This window comes from Trichechus manatus, unplaced genomic scaffold (assembly GCF_000243295.1).
Source record: "Trichechus manatus latirostris isolate Lorelei unplaced genomic scaffold, TriManLat1.0 scaffold00297, whole genome shotgun sequence".
Lineage (NCBI taxonomy): Eukaryota > Metazoa > Chordata > Mammalia > Sirenia > Trichechidae > Trichechus > Trichechus manatus.
In genome coordinates, this window is record NW_004444233.1 from 218,173 (window position 1) to 239,075 (window position 20,903).

At 37.7% G+C, this 20,903-nt stretch overlaps 1 long non-coding RNA gene across 1 annotated transcript; it reads left to right on the forward strand.

Annotated features, from left to right (window-relative positions):
* Positions 1-481: 481 nt before the first annotated feature.
* LOC111819188 (uncharacterized) lies at positions 482-9,231 on the forward strand. The gene is made up of 2 exons (XR_002822944.1): positions 482-2,308; positions 3,242-9,231. It is a non-coding gene; the product is annotated as an uncharacterized LOC111819188 (long non-coding RNA).
* Positions 9,232-20,903: the final 11,672 nt, after the last annotated feature.

A 20,903-nucleotide genomic window follows, 5' to 3' on the forward strand; every position in this document is an offset into this window, starting at 1 on the left:
TCAAGGATTTTGTTTTACTTGAATCTGCAGTCAATGTCCATGGAAGCAGCGGCCAGGAAATCAGTCAATATGTTGTATTGGACAAACCTGCTGCAAAAGACTTCTTTAAAATGCTAAAAAGCAGTCACTTTGAGGACTAAGGTGAGCCTGACCCAAGCCATAGTATTTTCAGTCGCCTCATATGCGTGTGAAAGCTGCACAATGAAGAAGGAAGCCTGAAGAAGAATTGATGCCTTTGAATTATGGTGTTGGCGAAGAATATTGAATATACCATGGACTGTCAGAAGAACAAACAAATCTGTCTTGGAAGAAGTACAGCCAGAATGCTCCTTAGAAGTGAGAATGCCGAGATTTTATCTCACATACTTTGGACATGTTATCAGGAGGGACCAGTCCCTGGAGAAGGACATCACGCTTGGTAAAGCAGAAGGGCAGTGAAAAAGAGGAAGACCCTCAAAGAGATGTATTGACACAGTGGCTGCAACAGTGGGCTCAAACATAGCAACGACTGTGAGGATGGCACAGGACTGAACAGTATTTTGTTTTGTTGTACATAGGGTCACTGTGAGTCAGAACTGACTCGATGGCATGTAACAACAATAGCTATTAAACCATGATAATTTTCAAACTCTGATAATGAAAATTAATCATACTGTAATGCAAGAATATACTCTTACTTTTTGACTATAGGGTCACTATGAGTTGGAATCGACTGGACGCCAAGGGTTTTTTTGTTTTTGTTTTTTTGACTAAAAGTCAACGTTAAGAAGAAGTTATACCTTTTATCAGGGATGACCCAGTGTGATCCAGGCCCGTAAGGAAAACTATTCAGTAGATGACTGTTGAGCAATGAGTAGGCATACAATAAATATTTAATTTAGTGAATGAAACATTATTTCCTCAAAAGCACACTTAAATGCCAGATAACCATCTTTGGGAATTTATCACTGGTTTGGAAGCACCCATTGAAACCAGGAGTATATATGGGTAACAGTGTTCTGTACGCATTATGATAGATTATATTGACACATTGACATCTGGAACAAAGTTTAGCATTTTCTGTTTTTGTCTTTATACTACGTAGTTGGTAAACTTCTGAAGAGACATGAATCTAATTTTCATATGGCCATTTATTCATTCAACATACATTTACTGAGTATCTCCTGTGTGTCACATACTGTGCAAGGTGGTAGGGATTTATCCATCATTCGACATATTCATTAAGAGTCTACTGTGTGCCAAACATCATTTACATTCTGGATGTAGCAGTGAGCAAGACTGTCGTATTGTCTTATGCTGTTATTAAGAAATACTTTACTGTCAGCATTTCCAAAAAATTTTCTGTAGTTGGGGAAAGAAGGACCCAACTTTATTTTTTTTTTTCTTAAAAGAACACAAATTTATTACTTTACAGTTTCATAGATCAGAAGTCCAGTATGGGTCTCAATGGGCTAAAGTAGATGTGTCAACAGGGCTGTTTCATTGTGGAGGTTCTAAGGGAGAATCTGTTTCCTTGCCAGCTTTTAGAGCTGCCCACATTCCTTGGTTAGTGAGTCCTTCCCGTCGTCTTCAAAGCCAACAATGGAAGCTCAAGTCCTTTTCACTTCATATCTCTCTGACCCTTCTTCTGTAGAAAGTCACAACTCTCTAACCATAGCTGGGAATGGTTCCCCAATTTTAAGAACCCATATGATTAGATAGGACCAACCCAGATACTCCAGAATAATCTCCACATCTCATAACCCTTAACTTTAATCACCTCTGCCAAGTCCCTCTTGCCGTGTCAGGTAACATGTTCACAGGTCCCAGGGATTAGGACATGGACATTTTGTTGAGCCACTATTCTGCCTACCACAAGCCATATTTTTTTCTATATTCATTAAAAAAATATTCACTGTTGCATTCTAAGATAATAACTAAGCAGACTTCATTATTTTGTCTTCTAGTAAAACTTAATTTAGAAAATTCCATGCATCAATGTTCAAATAGCTTAAAAGTTACATATAGCACCTAAAGAGAGAGATTTTTTTTCTTTGACTATATGTCTATACATTGTTTATATAAAATGTATGTATGTGTGTAATTTAAGGGGATATGGTTTATTTTATTTCTGAAAGTTTAAATATGTTTGTTATGTTTTCTAAGCATTTCTTCTTCATAGAAAGTCTAAAAATCTATTCTTACCCAAAAAAACAGAGCTGGACAAGGGGTGGAGCCAAATAAAGCATAGACCATAAGTCTCCTCTGCCTCGTCAGACCAGGCCACTTGGGACTTCCCAGGCAGATGATGACACATCATGTCCCTTGTGTGAGTGTACTTTGCCATTTGGAAACACAGGAATTTCCTCACTTCTTAGTATGTCTTCATAATTTGTTGCTTTGAGTAACTCCAGGCTTATTGCTCTTCACTTGTGGGGGTTGGCAAGTCCCAAATCCATAGGTCAGGTGACAGGCTGAAAATTTCAGCAGTCGTGTGTCCCACAGTGGTAGGTGAGTTGGTGGGAGAGCCCCAACCTTTAAATTTTTTTTTTGGCTCTTCACAGACCCTTGGTCAAGTGGCTCTTGTTGTCCTATTCTGTGATGTTTTAAAGTGGTACATAACTGTGCAGAGTTCATATTTTAAAGGATCAACAGATTTGAAAGTTATTTGTAATGACAAGATAAACTATAGGCATGACATACTGTAGCACTAGAAAATAATTTTCACTGTACTCATTTTGAGATTTTCTCCTTTTCTCTCTCTCTCTTTCCATGACACTCATCTGGGTAGAATTTCTATTCACTTCAAAAAGAGTTCTCATCTTAGATTACCGTAGTGAGATGCAGAGCTAGAAATGAAACAAGCTCTTGGAAATACATTAAGAAAATGAATAAACACATTTCTGTAAAAGTCAGGGGACACTCAGAACCTTTCATGAAGGATGAAAATAAAATTTCCTGTTAAAAAAGCCAACTCTGTCATCTTAGTTTGGACTAAATTTGGAGGTCATTTTTAATGGGGAAAAAAATGATCCACAATTTCAGCATATTCTAGAACTTTTCCTAACTTATAAATTAAAGGCATTCAATATGTGGTTAATGCATTTAGACATTAAATTGCTTGAATGTTTCAAGGTAATAGTTTTTTTTATCTCAAAGTTTTAAAAAGTTAATGAATGGAACATTTTATATTGACATAAAGTCTGTAATTAAAAGAAAACCTGCATATACAGTAAATCATTGTGTTTCCTCTGTTCAACAGATTTCTCAAGAGCCCCGCGCAAGAAACTGTAGAGCTGCACTGACCAGTAAGACGCTCATTTTAATTGCCTAGATCAAGAAGCAGTGGCAGTGAGATCACTGATGGGTGGTGAACTGCCTCTGCCTGCACATGTGTTTGTCTCAGCTGACATTCAGATGTCTCGAACAAATGCTTTATATAAAGGAAACAGCTTTGAAGCTGGAGGAGTCTCTTCAAATTGTATGCAATATAAAAATTGATCAAGAAATAAAAAATATTAAAAAAAATTTTAAGGTATCATTTCAACCTTCTGACATTTTGATGAAATCTAACATCCAAAAACTAGAATCAGTGCTGCCGATAAAGAAAGGCTAAATGTTTGTTTCTAACAAGCCAACTATTACTGTTCCTTTTTTCAGTTAGTTTCTGGACTGTGTTTAATCATGAGCTGTATTAATGTTATGTTCTATATTCTGGGTTATGTGGAACTTTGTGAAGGTGTGTTTTGTACCAAAGGCTCTCATACATAAATTAGTCCATTTACATATAAATAAGTGAAATCTACACTGTGCCCAGATGAATGGTATTAAAGATAGACTTGCCTAAAAGATATGTGCCTTGCTCGATTACACATTTTTTTTTTTTGATTCAAAATAGTAAGTTTGCAAATTAGGCTTGTAGGTAGGTTTTAGATGAGCTGAGCTTTATAAAAATAGATTGGTAGTCATTCATTATATGCTTAAGTTATTTATCTTAACTAAAATGTTAGCGTTTAGTTATACTTTTCAACCATTATATAATACACTCATACAGTTTCATTTTCATGGGATGTTTGGTGTAGCTATACAAAACACATTCTTAAAGATACATACAATATTTCATCTAATGTTTATAGCATTTCCTTCAAAATTCTATTTGTAAAAGGTTTCTTGTATCATCTTCTATTTTTATATTCTGTTAGAAATCTTTTGATAAATAAAGTTTTAGTTGGAAAAGAGGTTTAGAAGGTTATAAAATGTGGTTTCCCATTTGGGGGCATTTCACTTCTGTGCCATTATTAATGTATTTACTGTGACATTTCAGCAGAATGGTAGCTATTTGTATATTATTTAATAAGCCTTATGGAAAGTCAAACTGTGAACACTTAGTATAAAAAAAGACTCTTTTTCATTTCTATATTTTATTTTCAAATGCATAAATACCTGAATGAATACATAAATAACTTATTTCCTGTTATTCAGATGCACAACAATGTAAGTTATAAGAGCACTTACAGAATTATGAAAATATTTTGTCAGCAAAGCCAAGATTATAATACTCTGATACCCTATAGAAGGAAATACCTGTGATGAATTTCATTGTTAAATATGTATGTGTGTGTATATGTATATATGTATATATAATATATATGTGTATATATACATACATATGTGTGTGTATACATATGTGTGTGTGTGTATATATATACATATATACATTTCTTGTTAATTTTATTAAAAACCAATGCCAATGTTTTTCACAGACTCTGGGGGAACATGTCTACTATATTAAGTGGAATCATCAGACCTGGGCAATTGAAAAAAAGAATCAGTAACTGAAACAATCTTATACCCCCCGAAACGAAATACATGGATAGGAGCTATCCAGGTTACTTTTTTTTGCACAATCTGCCGGTAATTTCTCTGTTGTCAAAACTTTGAGACCAGATCACTGTAAGAATAAAGTAAAAGGGTGACAGTTACCTCAGATTTGAACTATGTGACCCTCCAATCTAGATGATTTGTGGTTAAAGTGAAAAATATACCCACCACCTTGCTTTTGTTCTGTGTTAACCCATATAGTAGAGGCCCTAGGCCAGAGAATGGTTAATCGATTTCAGTCAACTTCATACTGTAACTAATGATCGCAGCCTGGCCAGCAGTAAAGTGATTCACATCAGCTATTGGAATGAATGAAACAAACTGAACAGCTGTGCCATAGGGGGTCTTAGACATTCAGATGTATTAGTAAGGATCAGTATGTGTTGTAAAAATCGACAAACTACCTTCATAAAACACCACTGATACAACTTTAAACACTGTAGTATACTTAATATCATATCTGCATTATCACAGGCCACAGTTTCAAATAAAGACAAGACCTGGACTTCTGGGATAAACAAAAGCACAGGATAGTACAGATGAGTAAACTGTCATATCAAAGATGGTTCACAGAATGGGTAGTAAAAAGAATCTAGATATCAGGAGACCAGAATTTTTACCCACTTTCTACCTGTGGGACACTAGAGAAGTTACTTACCATTACTAGGCTTCAGTTTCCTTAATTGCAAAATGGGTACACAGAACCCTTTCCAACCTAAAATCCTCATTATACACGTTTGAAAGATGCTTTGAAGAATAGTTAACTACTCAGATGTTCTTACGCATTTCAGAAGGAAAGAATAAATTGAAATAAGGTTTAAGCCCTGGAAGTATCATAAATATATCTTTCTTCAAATTGATTGTGAGAAGAGGAAATAGGATTTTTTCTTCTCTAAGAATTGTCACTGATCTATAATAGGATCATGAAAAAGAAAAATCACTCTGCACAAATGGAAGCAAATGAATAAAATAGCTGAAAGGGGGATATTAGTTAATTTAACTAGAGGTTAAAGTTAAGGTATGTGAAATGCTAAGACAGTAGGAGAACTTTATTGCACACTTAACATATATGCCTGGGCTGTGTGGAGTGTTTGCCTTACTGTCTCTTGATTTTTTTCCCAAGGAGCAGTTCATCAGAACTTAAGCAGATGCCTGTGCTTTAGTGCTGGCTCTGCCAGTAACTCTCATGTTTCCTTGGAAAGTCCCTTTAACCTCTCTGAGCCCCAGTTTCTTTACCAGCAAAGTGAAGACTTTCAATTTAGTAATTTGTAAAGTTCTTTCCATCTTTGAAAATTCTGTATCTTCAGATTGTTATACATACACATGTACATGTTGCTCCCCTCTAGTCACTAAGATGCTGTATATCTCTAGTGAATGAACAGATTTCTAAGATTTATAAAGAGTTAGTTACTGGCAATTTTGCAGATTCAAATATTGATATTTCTAATACTGCTAAGTGGCTTCAGCACAATATAAGAACAAGATATTTTAAAAAATGTAATTGCTTTTAATTTTGACCATGATTTAGTTATTATGGTTTATCATTTCATCTTTTGAGTGTTGAGATAGTTATCAAAAAAAGTCTGTTCAAGTTAATCTTCTATTTAAATTTGTGTAATAAATAGCAAGTCAGAATCAAATGTAATTACCATGAACTGTAGCCAGTTGATAAGGTGCATTTTATCACATTAAAAAGTTAATGCCATCTGATCCCAGCAGCAATGATTGTAATTTAAAATAATATTCACAAAATGTTGTGAAATGTTTGTGAATACAGCTGAGACCTGATATGAGCCATACTGTAGTTAATTTTGCTCAGGAGTGAGAAACAAGATTCAGGGACAGCCCAAACTCTTTTGTTTGGCTTTAGTGGACAGTTGAAAAGAGAAGAGATGTAGCTTTTGTTTATACCTACAAAATAAGTAAGAGGTGACTACACCCATTGGAAAACAGAAGTATTTTCTGGTTGCCTATTTTTGGTAGACAGAGATTAGGCAAGACGGATGCTGATATTTGGACACTAGAGAAATCGTCAAAATGACAGCTGTCCATTTGAATAATACAGAAATATTTTGTCATACCGAGATTATTTGTCCAGAGGTTTAGTCTTATATCACTTCCATTCAGAAAGGGGGGCAGTTTTTAAAGGCCTCTATCATAATAGGAAATGTATGTTTTGACTAGTGAAGCAAATCATTAAAACATTTAGTCTGGTAACTTCATTTTGTGAATATGAATTTTCACTTTTGGTGTAATTTAGTGTTTTATGTATTACTGTTAGTGATCTTTGTGAGAAGTGATTTTATCCATTTTTTTCAAAGTTGGTGAAATTTGCTAAATGGTGATTCTAGCATATTGTGTTAGTGCTGTATCTTAACAATAATTTGTGAACTGACCATACTAAAACAAACCATAGTAGTATCTCTTCTGGTAAATTGTTTCCATAGTGTGGTCTGTTAATGCTGGGTTTGGGGGTGGGGGGAGGTTAAGTATTTAGTTTTCTTAAAAGTAACTGTCAAAGTGTTTTTCCTAAATGCCATAAAATTGTATAACTGTAAACCAAATAAGAATATCCTCTTTAAAAACTTTAAGTGCACTGTATAGACCATTTTTGGAACTACCACATAAAATGGTATCTTTTCTGTTTCAAAGCTCCTACACATATATACAAGGGAAAGCAAACTAATAGTGTATGTAGTATTTCTATATAATATGCTAAATGTTATAATAAGAATCCATTTTTGAAATCTTACACAGATAGATGGTAATTATGCAGAGGTCAGAAGAACAAAAATACAGAGCCTCCATTTTTTCCATAGAAATGTATAACATATGTTTATTGCCTTGTATTTTGCAAAGATCGTTCATATATTTAATCGTTAAAACATAAACATCCATACAAAGTACTAATACTCTCTGAAGTTTAGAAATTAAGGAACCAAGATTTAAAAAGATCAAGTGACTTGCTCAAGACACCATGGCCAGTAAATGGCTCTAAATCTCACGTTCTTTACACTATTTACCCTCCGTCATGTTATTTTTATCCTCTCACTGTGATTGTCTTTACATTTTTGATTGAAATTTAACTTTAAATGATACATTGGGAAATTTAGGGGTTTAGGTAAAAGATATTGTTGCTGTTATTGCCTTCCTCACTGATCCTTCCAGTGTCCTTTTTTAAAAAATCCATCATAAATGACTGATTTCTGAACAGTTGAAAGAAGCAATAATCAGCCCAAGAAACTGCAACCAGTCTGATTCAGAGAAAAAAATATGGTCAAACCCACCATACTAATCATTTTCAACCTATTATTTTTCATCACGTGTTCTGTGATTAGGGGACAGCAGGAAAGGGAGAGTGAGGAGAGAAACTGTCTTTTTTTATTTTAAGAAAACTCAGTATTTCCTCAACTATTAAAAAAGAGAGGAGCCCCGGTGACGCAGGGTTAGGCACTCAGCTGCTAACAGAAAGGTCAGCGGTTCGAATCCACCAGCCACTCCACAGGAGAAATATATAGCAGCCTACTTCCATAAAGATTACAGCCTTGGAAACCCAATGGGGCAGTTCTGTTCTGTCCTATAGGGTCCCTGGGAGTTGGAATCTACTCAACAGGTTTGGTTTTTGTTTGTTTTTTGGGTTTTTTTGGTTTATTTTATTAAAAAAGAATCGGTCATCAATCATGTCAGCATTATTAACATTTAGCCATAGTTCAAAGTTTACCCACAAATTTTGAAATCTATTTAAGGATTTTCCCAGGAAAAATTAAAATGTGATGACCACTCAGTTTGAATATGGGAAACATTCATTGTTAATCCATGACATAGTACTACATTTTTATTCTTTTCTCAAACCACAGATAGACACTGTTACTGCTTTCCCTTGTAAGTCAACACAGTCTGTGATACATTCTGTACTTTTAAAGACTAGCAATGCAGTGTTACTGTGAATATTTAAATAGAACATATGCTATATTATATCAGAATTTAAAATTTTCTAAGCTTATATTTAGTTTCTACTCATCAAAAAGATAAGTAAAGCAAGTATTATTTTTTATGGAACAGAATAATAATCATTCTTAAACAGTGATAATAACCAATCATAGAATTCTGAACTAAGGTGTAAAATCAACCATATTTTTTTTCTATATTTGTCTTCTTTTGACATTTAATCGTGTTGATTTGTCACATATTAATGTAAGCTCTTATATCATGTTCTCTAATGTTTTCATAATAATTTTGGGCCTTCTGTTAGGTAAATATCAGTAAATACCTGTGAGTTTTGATTGTGATATATTTTTTAAAGTTTTCATTGGATTTAAAGTGTTTTCATTGCAAATGTTATATGTAGATTTCAATAAAATAAAGTACCTCCCCAGAAAACCCTGTTACTCATATTAATAATTAGTTTCAAATGATTTCTTTCTTCTTCTTTTTTTTTTTAAATGAAAGAAGAAACATTAAATACTGGACTGTTGTCAATACTTCAAGCATCAGCTACGTTTGGATCAGGTCTGCAGACTGTTGTATATCCTTCCACATGTCTATAGTGAAGACTTGGTGCATTATACCTAGCTAGTATTAAGAATGCCAATATTCCCTAGATTTCTTCCATTTCTCCCTGTCTTATACTGTTGGGGTCCCAGAAGAGTCTCAAGGAAGTAAAAATTTATTTGTAATAAGTCTGTGCCTTCATACTTTGTGCCACTTACAATGGCAAAGCAAATGTACATTATTTCACCCAAAAATATGTACTAAGCATCTATTGTGTGCACTGCCCTGTTCAAGGCACTGTGAGGGGGTATGAAGGTGAATAGGAAGGTGACCTTACTCTCAAAACCAAAAAACCTATTGCCGTTGAGTCAATTCCAACTCATAGCAACCCTATAAGATGAGTGGAACTGCTCCATAGGGTCTCCAAGAGGTGGCTGGTGGATCCAAACTGCTGACCTTTTGGTTAGCAGCCGAGCTCTTAACCACTGCACCACCAGGGCTCCACCTTGCTCTCAGGCTTAGGAAAACACACATACACATAATCTAAGCTTATAGGTTATGATTCTCATTATTTAGATCCAGAATAGTTAGGCGATAAATAAAATTTTGTTTTCAATATGTATTCTCCATGTGTGCGATATGTTTTCTACCACGACAAACTGTTATTTCTACTGATTAGCCTTTACATACCCATTGTTCTTATTTTGTACTTAGCAATGTTGATCCTAATTTTTTTTTCTTTTTCCTAATAGCAGCTAGTTACTCAAATGTGTTTGTAGTTTTGAAATGCCAACGAATGCTACATCACCAAAACAGAGGCCCTCTCACTTGTTTCCATCTGGAATTTTACTTTGTCTTAAAAAAAAAAAGTGCAGTCTTACATACATGGTAATTAGCTACTAGAGAAAAGAACAAAACATTTTTCTGAGCCTCCAGTTGATATAAGAAATAACTGTGTTTAAGATTTCTAGTCAAGCCATTTTAGTGGTGGACTTCATAAGCCAAAATTTGTAAGTATTTTGTTCTAAGGGACCAAATATAAGTCCTTTGCTCACATTTATAGCGTGAATTAAAAGATGCTGGTCATTTCCAAGGGATTACAGATACCCTCTTTGAATCATGACTTTATCCAATAGAATTCTCACTTTTCTATTGGACTTCAACAAAAACAAATTAGAACATAGTGATTGCTGAGTACACCCCACTCGCCTCCCACCATGGGTTTAGGGATGAGTCAGTCCTCAGCTCACTTGTCTGTACTTTCTTGTATATTAAGACTTTTATTAATATCATGCTTTTCTCTCCCGTAGGTCTACTATTTATAGGTTCCAAAAATCACAGCCCAAACTGCTTACCTTAGTTTGGTAAAGAAAAAAAAAATCCTCTTTGTTCACTCTAAATGATACCTGATAGCTTGAGTCGTGGCAGAGGAGACTATAGTTTGGAAATAAAAAGCCAAATGAAAAACTAAAACCTCTAGTGACAAGACTGTCTTTTTACAATTAAGGTCCGTGAAGTCATTGTTTTGGAAATTAAGCCACAAGAGAAATAACCCAGAAATTTGATTTCAAAAGACACACTTGACAAGAAAATGGTTGTGTGTGGCATAGTCCCTCACCCATGCCTGGTTCAAATGCTTTTTGATGAAGATGAAGAACACAGATTCATTCATAGGCATGATCTCATTAACCTGTACAATGTCCCTGAGAAGTAGATGCCAGCTGTTACTAGTTTCATTTATACCCATTATGTGAGCCATAAAAACAGACAGCTATTGCCACATGACCAGAATCTAAAAGTAGTCGGAGTCTGCATAGTTGAACTTAGTCAGAGGGCCTGATTGGAATCCTGAAGGTGGCTAAAGTATGATATACCTATGTCTTCGGTATTCATTTACCTCTGGAGGGAAGCTGAGGAACTCTGCAGAGGAAAATAACTGTGTTATCTTTTAACTTGTGGAGATGGAGATGTATATAATTAGGACACAGGGAAGTGGCATTTATAAATGTGGATGCAAATTTTTGAAGCAGAGTTAATTTTTGCGTATAATTTCTGGAGGCAATTTATAAAATTGTTTGAACTTTTTATGTCTCAGACTTAAGAAAGTAATGTATTTGGATTTTAATATGCTTCTCTCCAGGCACTTTCTATGCCAGTGGGAGTACTCTGCAGTGTCAGTCAGGCCAAACTCTCAGCACATGTAGTAGCCAAGAAGGAACCTGGAGAACAGTCCTGCATGGAAATGCCACGCATGTGTGTGTAGTTAGACAAGATTAGACAGCTCCACAGGACACACCCCAGAGGCAACCCACATTCTCAAAATGTCTGGAGTATATATTAATGAGGCCTTGCATCTGTACTATGCTTTACAGCAATCTATTGCTTTTTGGTGGGGAAGGTAGTATCACCCACTTTTTAAAAATGAAGAAAGTGGATGCACAGTTATGCAATTTGTCTAAGGTCATGTGGTAGCAAATTCCAGACTAGAATCCATGGCCTTCTGTCTTCTAATCCAGAAGTCTGCACACCCACATTCCGCTCTCTCCCATCTCAAATTCTGGCTTCCTAAGAAGTGAGGCAACTGAAGGAGTTATCAGTATCTTGAAGCAGAGCAAAGGAAAGACCTTTCCCTTGTATTTGTCCTACCCGGCCTCCAGGTCGGCATCCCTAGTCCTGCCTCAGAATGCCCTCAGGACTTGATCTCCTTGCCCTAAAGTGAGATTCCAAGAGAAAGGAAAACCCAAGCTCTGAGAACTTTGGCTCATCTACTCTTCCATCCGTCTATTCCTTTATTCATTCAAAAATATTTGTCGAGTACCTCTTATATGCTATTTCTTCCCTCTCACTTCAGTGGAAAAGGTGTCGTGATCCCTGGAGCTCTGGAGTCCCTCCTACTCAACCTCCCCTAGAACTTGCCTTCATCAAAGATTACCTGCTTTAGCCATCCATATACTCAGTATCTGCCCACCCAGAATTTCTGATCAGTATATACTTTGTGTTTCCTCAGCCATATAACTTACCTTTAATTCTATTTGCCCCCTTTCATTCAAAGACAAACTTTTTAAAAGAAGCTGTCTCTATTTCCCTGCCCCTCATTTATTTGGCATTCTATGACATTGTCATCCCACTATAATCTGACTTCTATCTCCATCTCCTCACTGAAAATTTCATCACTACTAGTTTCCTTGTCATACTTCAGTTCTCATCTTACCCATTGTCTGCAGAATTTCACATTGTTGACCCCTCCCTCCTTCTTGGTTTTTGTGACACAATTTTTCCTCTTACGTCTCCTTCCATTCCTTCTCAGTCACCTTCACTGGCTTGTCTTCCTCTAGTCAGTTCTTAAATACTGCTGCTCCGCAAGGTTCTGCTCTCACCTCTTACCATTTCTTAGCATCTACAGTCTCCCCAGATAATCTCAGATTTAACTACTTCCCCAAATCTTTATCCCCAGCCCAGATCTATATCCTGAGTGCTACTCTAACTGTACTCCAGATATCAGTCATTTTCTTGGGCAATCATTTTCTCCATGATCACACTCCATTCTTAGCGTGACAACCCCAAAAGCCACATAAGCCCATTCTCTGGCCACAAGTGGTTATCTAACTCGAGCTGGGCCAATTAGATTCTGTCTCCCTGGAATTTGGAATTGAGACTTGGAAACTGAGAGGTAGAAGTAATTAGGCAAAGATCATTTAGGTCATATGGAGTTGGGCCAAGATCAGCATCATGACAACTCTAAATCCATATAATCCATATAGTGAAGTGGTAACTGAGCCTAGTAGAACAAGTGAAGCAGAACAAACATACTGCCTCAGTGAAAGATGGAAAGTAGCTATAAACAACCTTGCAATACCTGGGAGGCCCAGCTCTACTCCATGCCACTGAGTTCTATGAAACTCTTCTATGGCCTTCCAATACGCCAGCTTTTGTGTGGTTTTCTTATCCACATAAATTATCTTTTGTATACAAATCTCCTTGCTATTAATCTCTTCTTGGATGGTCTTACCTCAAACTCAACATGTCCAACGCAGAGAAATTCATTTCTTGCACTCAACATCCAACCCCATCCCAACTGTATTTCTTATCTTGGGGAATGGAACCACCTCTCCTAAGGCTACTGTTTAGAAATCTGGGGATCATCTAATCTCAGACTCCTCCTTCTCCCTCACCCTTTACAGCCGATAAATTCTTGATCCAACTTCTCCAACCCCTCTATCTCTGAATTATTTCTGTATTTTATAATGTCTTGCCTGTGTTACTGAAATAGTCTCCTAAATTTTTTACCCTACAGCCAAAGTGATCTTTCAAAACCACAAATATGCCAACTCCCCTGGCTAAAATACTTCAGTGTCTCCTCAAAACTTTCAGGATAAAGCTCAAACTTTTTAGCATGACATCTATGGCCCTTCATGATCCAGCTCTGGTCTACCTTTCTAACCTCATCCCTTGTCATGCTCCAACATTAACTCTTTGCTTTAGTCATCTAGAATTATTGTGAATCCTTTGTATATAGTGAAGGAGCCCTAGTGGCACAGTGGTTAAGTGCTCAGCTTCCAACCCAAAGGTTGGCAGTTCAAACTCACCAACTGCTACTCAGGAGAAAGATGTGGCAATCTGCTTCTGTAAAGATTACAGCCTAGGAAACCCTATGGAGGCAGTTCTACTCTGTCCTATAGGGTCACTACGAGTCAGAATTGACTAGACGGCAACGGATTTGGTTTATGGTTTTGTATAAAGTATGCACTTTCCCCTTTGTACCCTCACATTTGCTGCTCCCTCTGCCCAGAATTCTCTCCACACCTTTTTCTTCCCCACTCCACCCATCCACACTGTTGTCCTTAGCTGAGTGACAGCTAATTATCTTTCAGACTTACTTCAGCTGACATCTTTTCTAGGCAGCCTTTAGTTAAGCATCTTTCTGACGTACTTCAATAACCTCCTGAGAAAATCTGTCAAAGAAATAGCACAAAATATAATTGACTATGGAGCCCTGGTGGTGCAATGGTTAAATGCTCAGCTGCCAACTGTAAAGGTCAGCGGTTCAAACCCATCAGCAGCTCCGTGGGAGACAAGAGCTGCTGATCTGCTCCTGTGAAGATGTATAGCCTAGAAAACCCTATGGAGCAGTTCTAACTCTGTCATATAGGGTCACTATGAGTCAGAATCAACTCGACAGCATACAACAATAATCCTTTTGTCTCCTTTACAAGACTGTGAGCAACTTGAGAACTAAATCCATGTCCTAGTCATCTCTGTATTCACCACGCCTGGTATATAGTGAGTGCTCAATGAACATTTGTTGACTAAATAAGACACTGAGAAGACATAGCTTCTGCCCTCAAAGGGCCCATAGAAGTAGTGGAAAATGAGAAAGCCTGTAATTATGGCACAGAGGCAAAGTTCTATACCAAGTAGTCTTGGTACTATGAGAATGAAGGAAGGGGCAATTAGTTCAGCCAAGGGCTTCCAGGAAAGAAGAGTGGGGTTTAGGCTGATGGTTGAGCAGAAAAGACTGAATAAGGCATATGAGGACGGGAAGGGTTTTTAGTTGCCAGTGCCAGTCTACTTGTCTTTCACAGGTTGCAAAAGCTGCTGCTCATTGCTACACCACTGTTTAGAGGCTCACACCAGTAGATTAATAAAACAAATGCACTCTGAGGAAACTAGGTAATTAGCAATGGAAAATCTTATAAAACATTTCAAACTATGTTAGTGCTTAAAAATCTTTTGGATTCAGTAAAACCCAAAAAATGTCTGTCTCTTGGAACACTTCCCTCTTAATTTTGAAGCACATGAGTCGTGTTGACAGAATTAATCTTTCAAGTCAACCACACTTACCTCATCCCGTTTCTGTTTTAGAAGAGCTGTTTGTTATTCCAGGAACCTTCAGGCTCCTTATCGTAAGCTTTTTGACTTAGAAACAGGAAATCAGATTTTATCTCAAGTGCAATTTTAACCTTAGAATTTAAACATTTCCAGTAGTTTCTAGACTTCATCAGAGGGACACTTCAATCTTCAGTCCTTTGAAGTATTACACTTGGACAAGAACTCTTGCGTTTAAACTGTACAGGATTTACTCACTGATATCACTATAAACCCCCAGTCAAAATAACTCTGAGTTCAAAAATATATGCACATTCTCTCATTCTTGCGGCATATACTGGAAATTAGCCTTCATGAAGTCATAGGCAGGGTCCCTGGGTGGGACACACTTGGCTGCAACTGAAAGGTTGGTGGTTTGAGTCCACCCAGAGGTGCCTTGAAAGAAAGGTCTGGCAATCTACTTTGGAAAAATCAGCCACTGAAAACCCTATGGAGCACAATTCTACTTTGACGCACACAGAGTTGCTATGAGTCAGAATCAACTCCATGGCAACTGGTTTGGTTTTGGTTTAAGGTCATAGTCACCAAATTTTAGGTCATTATAATCATCAAAACCACCGACTAACTTAGAGTGAAATTTTCATTATTGATAAACTCCTTAACAAAAGTGAAAATATGGCTTTTCCTACCTGCAATAATGGAGAAAGAATATAGGTTAGTGGAAAGTAAAACACTAATTCTAAAGGTTGCAAATGGGTCTTAACCCATATTATTCATCACAACCCCTTCAGGCCTATTAAAGAAGAATGTAGGGTGCAAAAGAGTAAGATATAATTAATGTAACTTGGTGTTGGTGATTTATTCAGTGTCAAATTATAAGGCTGCTACTGTAACAGGCCCCCACCAGCTTAGAAGGAACAAAGCTCTCCTGTTGTAAGGATAGGTCATGATAGCCATTCTCAGATAAATCTCATCTTATCTTTTCCCATTGTTATCTGCTGACTGAGGAGACTTTAATCTGGAACCCTATTGTGTGGTTTTCATTTGAAAAGTCTTTTAACGTCTATAAGATCCCTTATGCTGCAGAAAAACTGATATTTTGAAATGTAGATTTTTGCCCACCTCCGCCATGCTCTCCCATCTCCTATCTGAGTTGCTGCTGGTGAACTGAATAGGCATCTGCAAGAGCTAAAGGGGCACCACTAAAAGGCCAATTGTCTCTCAACTGGTATCAATATACCTTGATCTGTGTGCCACTTTGGGAGACGACACAGACCTTGGTTAACAACATAGTAGAAATGACACATTTTTCTGCACTAGGATAGATACAATACTGCTTTGCAATAAGGGTGTGGATGACATGGCTAGAAGTCTAAATCCAGTTAGGATGACCTTTGTAATGAAATGAGCATGTGATCCATAGATGTCTCACCATGCTCTTTTGAATCATGGTGAATCTAGAATTTAAAGAGGAAGTACACATTCACATTTCTTTCTCTAATTTCACATCTTCGTTCCCCATTTGCCCATTCCCCCAAAGAGAAGCTCACAACCTCTGGACTTCCTAAATCACACGACTCATACTTGTGAGTCACCGGCTAATTCATCTTGTAAAGTAGCCAAACCTCTCATCTTATAACACAGACCTTTAATTTCTCTACTGGTAATTCAGAAGTGAGCTTGCAGCTGTTACATGTTACCAGTATTGTTAGTTGTTAAAAAAAATGTCAAGAATATTGTTTTTTATTATTATTATTTTTTTTTACAAAGCTTAGACTGAAATAAGAGTGCCAGAGATTTATAGTAGAAAAGCAATGCTTTTAAGCAGGAGTTGAAACTTCAGGTTAATGCTTGAATAATGATGTCTTCTTTTGGCTCAGTTTCTCTTGAATTTTGGTCCAACAATCATCTCTTCCAAACATTCTGAATAAATCAAACAATGCCAAAAAGAAGACCTTAACAACATTCAGGAAAATGATGAACTTCATTGCTTCTGAAAATGCTTTGGGAAGAAAACAAAGTGAGCAATCATGCTTGACTTCTAAAGCAAGAGGACGGCCCTTATAGTACAGTCAGGAAGTTCTGAGCTTTCTGGCAAAAAGTCAAACCATTATATATAACCTTACCTTGTCAAAAAGGCCTCAGAAAAGTAAGAGGTTTCTGGCTTCCACTGGCCATTCTTAATCTCATTCCCTCACTATTAATAGCATCTGAATAGGAAGTTGGAGGAAATCCTTCCCTCACCTCTGTTTAAAAGTGTCTTTGGAGAAAGTTGACCTCAAAAACCTCATAACATTTCTCCTCACCGGTCCCTGGACCAGCAGCATCAGCATCACCTGAGAGCTTGTTAAAACCAGTTGCCATCGAGTCTATTCCAACTCATAGCAACCCCATGTGTGTCAGAGTAGAACTGGGTTTTTAACAGCTGATTTTTTGGAAGTAGATCACAAGGCCTTTTTCCTGAGGCATCAGTGTGTGTTAACCGTTTGCGCCACCCAGGGACTCCAAGAGCTTGTTAGAAATGATAATCTCAGACTTCACCCCAAACCTATTGAATTAGAATCTGCGTTTTATTAAGCTCCCCAGGTGGTTTGTATGCACATTACAGTTTAAGACACTCTAATATGAGATCACTACTGCATAACCGTACTCAGAGATTCTTCCACCTGTGAGCCATCAGAGTGGAGAAACAATATCACAAGTTCAAATTAGGTTTAAGCTAAAATAACCCACCTTGCTAGTATATAAATTTGTTTTCATGAAGTACCAAATCAACATGGCAAAGAATGAATATTTTTTATTCTTAAACACCAAGAATTGAAAAGCTGCTATATCTTTCCAGTTAGGACTAGATTCTACTTCTCAATATAGTCTGTTTCACTTAATAAAAAATTGACCAATCCCCTCCACCAGGTCTATCCCCTAACAGCTGTAAATCCTTGTCAAAGTCCCAGTTTTGGAAGTCTTCATGGATATTGATAGACTGGTAAAATAATAGCTCTCTTTTACCAAAAAATAAATAAATAAATAAACCTCACTGACGTCAAGTTGATTCCAATTCATAGCAACCCTATAGGACAGAGTAGAAAAGCCTCATTGGATTTCCAAGGCTATAAACCTTTATGGAAGCAAACTGCCACATCTTTCTCCTGCAGAGTGGCTGGTGGTTTCAAACCGCTGACCTTTCAGTTAGCAGCCAAGCACTTTAACCCCTGCGCCACCAGGGATCCTTTCTCATTTACCAAATGCCTCTAATAGATGACAATAGACACATATCTATTTTGTACCCAGCACTGTTCTAAGTCTCATCCGCATGAACTTATTTAATCTTCAGAACAACCCTAAAAAATAGGTTCTATTCTTATCATTCCCATTTTAGAGAAGAAGAAACTGAAGCAGGGAGAGTTTGAGTAACTTGTCTCAAGTTATAAAACTAGACAGTGGCAGAGCTGAGATTTGAAGTATATTCCAGAGCCCAGACGCTTAGTCATGAGGCCACACCACTGCCAAATGCCTGGGGCTCAGTGTCTCTACTCCTCACAACAGCCCTACGAGGCAGGTACAGTGTACAGAGGAGAAAACTGAGGGCTCATAACGAGTCCATAACGAAGCCTCTGTGTATTCTCTTCTTTATTCCGTGCCACCTTCTATCCAGTCTTCAATCTTGCAAATCTCCCACCAAGGCTATGACATCTCAGCTTAGTATAGTTAGAGCCAAGAAATTCCGTTCCTTCTGACAGGGCAATAAAGGTAAGAACACCTCATCTCACACCCCCTCCTCTCCCCATCACCGAACCCAACATATGCATGGTATAGTCTATAGGGCTGTGTTGTCAGCCTGTCAACTCTGGTTCTTCATATATGCCAGTCAAGCCCCGGTCTGAAAGAACACACGTGTCTGCCAAAATGCTTGCTCTGGAGGGCTTCCTCATTTTATCACTAGAAAGCCATGTTTTAGTCATTAGTATTCTGGTCAGACAGGAAACCTCCTTTGCAGAGCTGCAGTGGAGGGGAATGCAGCTTTGCGCACTATAAATAGTGATTTTATTAAAATGTAGAAAAATTGTTGAGAAACAGAAAAGAGGTGGGGGTAGGAGATTGCCATGGCAACTCAACCAACCGTCCCTTGATTTTCAGAGTGGGGAAGACTAAGGAATAGTAAATAAAGAGAAGAAAATAGAGGAAGTCTCAATGGCACATGAGCACAGTGGAATGAGACAGCTTGGGGAGATGAGTTTTAAAATGAGCAACAAGCAGGGAAGCAGAGGGTGGGCCTCACGAGGGAACGCCCTTCCTCTGAGAGCAAGACGACTGACTGGCAGAGGTGAATCTTTGTCATCAGCTTACTGCCTGACTCAGCCACCAAGGCCACCAAACAGCACAGCTCTCGACAAATGATTTTTGGATAAATTAATATCCCTTGCAAGAAAGCAAGAGTTTTCCAGGCATCCCCTGGGAACTATCCCCCCAGCTTTCTGTATATATTTTTAGATACTGATTCTGGGATCACCATTCTTTGCCCCCACCCCTCACTTCAGGATTGCTGATTGACTCCAGGCAGATCAAGAAAGATTAGGACCCACCGGAACTTCACCCACTCATCAGCCTCAGCAATCTGGGACTACTGCCACCTTACAGTAGTCCATGACACCTGGTGTGCTACTCTTGGCCCAGATTGAGAGTAAAGTCATTAAACCTCCTGCAAGCAAGAATTTCCCATGTCTCCTGAAGGATGAAATTAATACTGATGCTTTACGTAATTTTCAGTCTGTCTCCATCACACATTGTGACAGCGTTAGGTTTTTGGGGATGTGTGTGTGTGTGTGTGTGTGTGTGTGTGTGTGTGTGTGTGTGAGAGAGAGCAGAGAGAAAAAAAGAGAGAGACATATCCATACACAAGCAGCTGTACATCATAGCTACTAATGGAGGGAAACAACGCTGGAGATACACAGTGGATCACCCAAAAGTCATTTTAAGAACTGTGTAATGCACTAAATATATTGGATTGTGGTGGAGGCTAGTAGCAGATGTTTGGGATAATTTTTAAATGAGGCTGCATTCCCCATCCCCCACCCCCGCCCACCCCTACACATGCTATGAAAGGGACAGAAGGGGAAGCTAGTTAGGGGGAGGAAGCAGGCTGGGATTAAAAACTGGCCCCAGATAATCCACAGATTACCCTGCCAGAGTAGCAGGCCATGATGGATACAGCTGGGGACTGTATTCACTCTTGCTGCCACCCCATTGCACAGACCTAAGGGCGGGCCTCACCAGAGAACACACTGCCGTACGGGGCAGAGCAAGCAGATGAGGGTTTACAAGGCTGGAAAAAATTAAGGACAAGAGGAAAAGTTCTGGGTGAGATCAATGCACACTCGATCTTCATATTCCAGAATGCTTCTAAAGAGCACTCACTTAAACTGGAGAAGCAAATTTAGAGTTAATGAAAGGAAGTAAGTCACCAATGTATGGAGTTTGTTACCCAGAATGTGATACAGATTATGATGTAGACAAGTTTAAAAAGAATTCAGATAAATTCACATATGGCAAATCCAAATATATTATTAAGGGAAACGAGGATAAAAAGATAACTTTATTTAGCACTTTATAGGCTACCAAATATTTGTACGTTATCTCATTTGATTTCTGTAGTAATTCAAAAGGTAGATATTATGTCATCATCACAAATAAGAAAAGTGAGACTCAGAGAAGATAGTCCATGAATT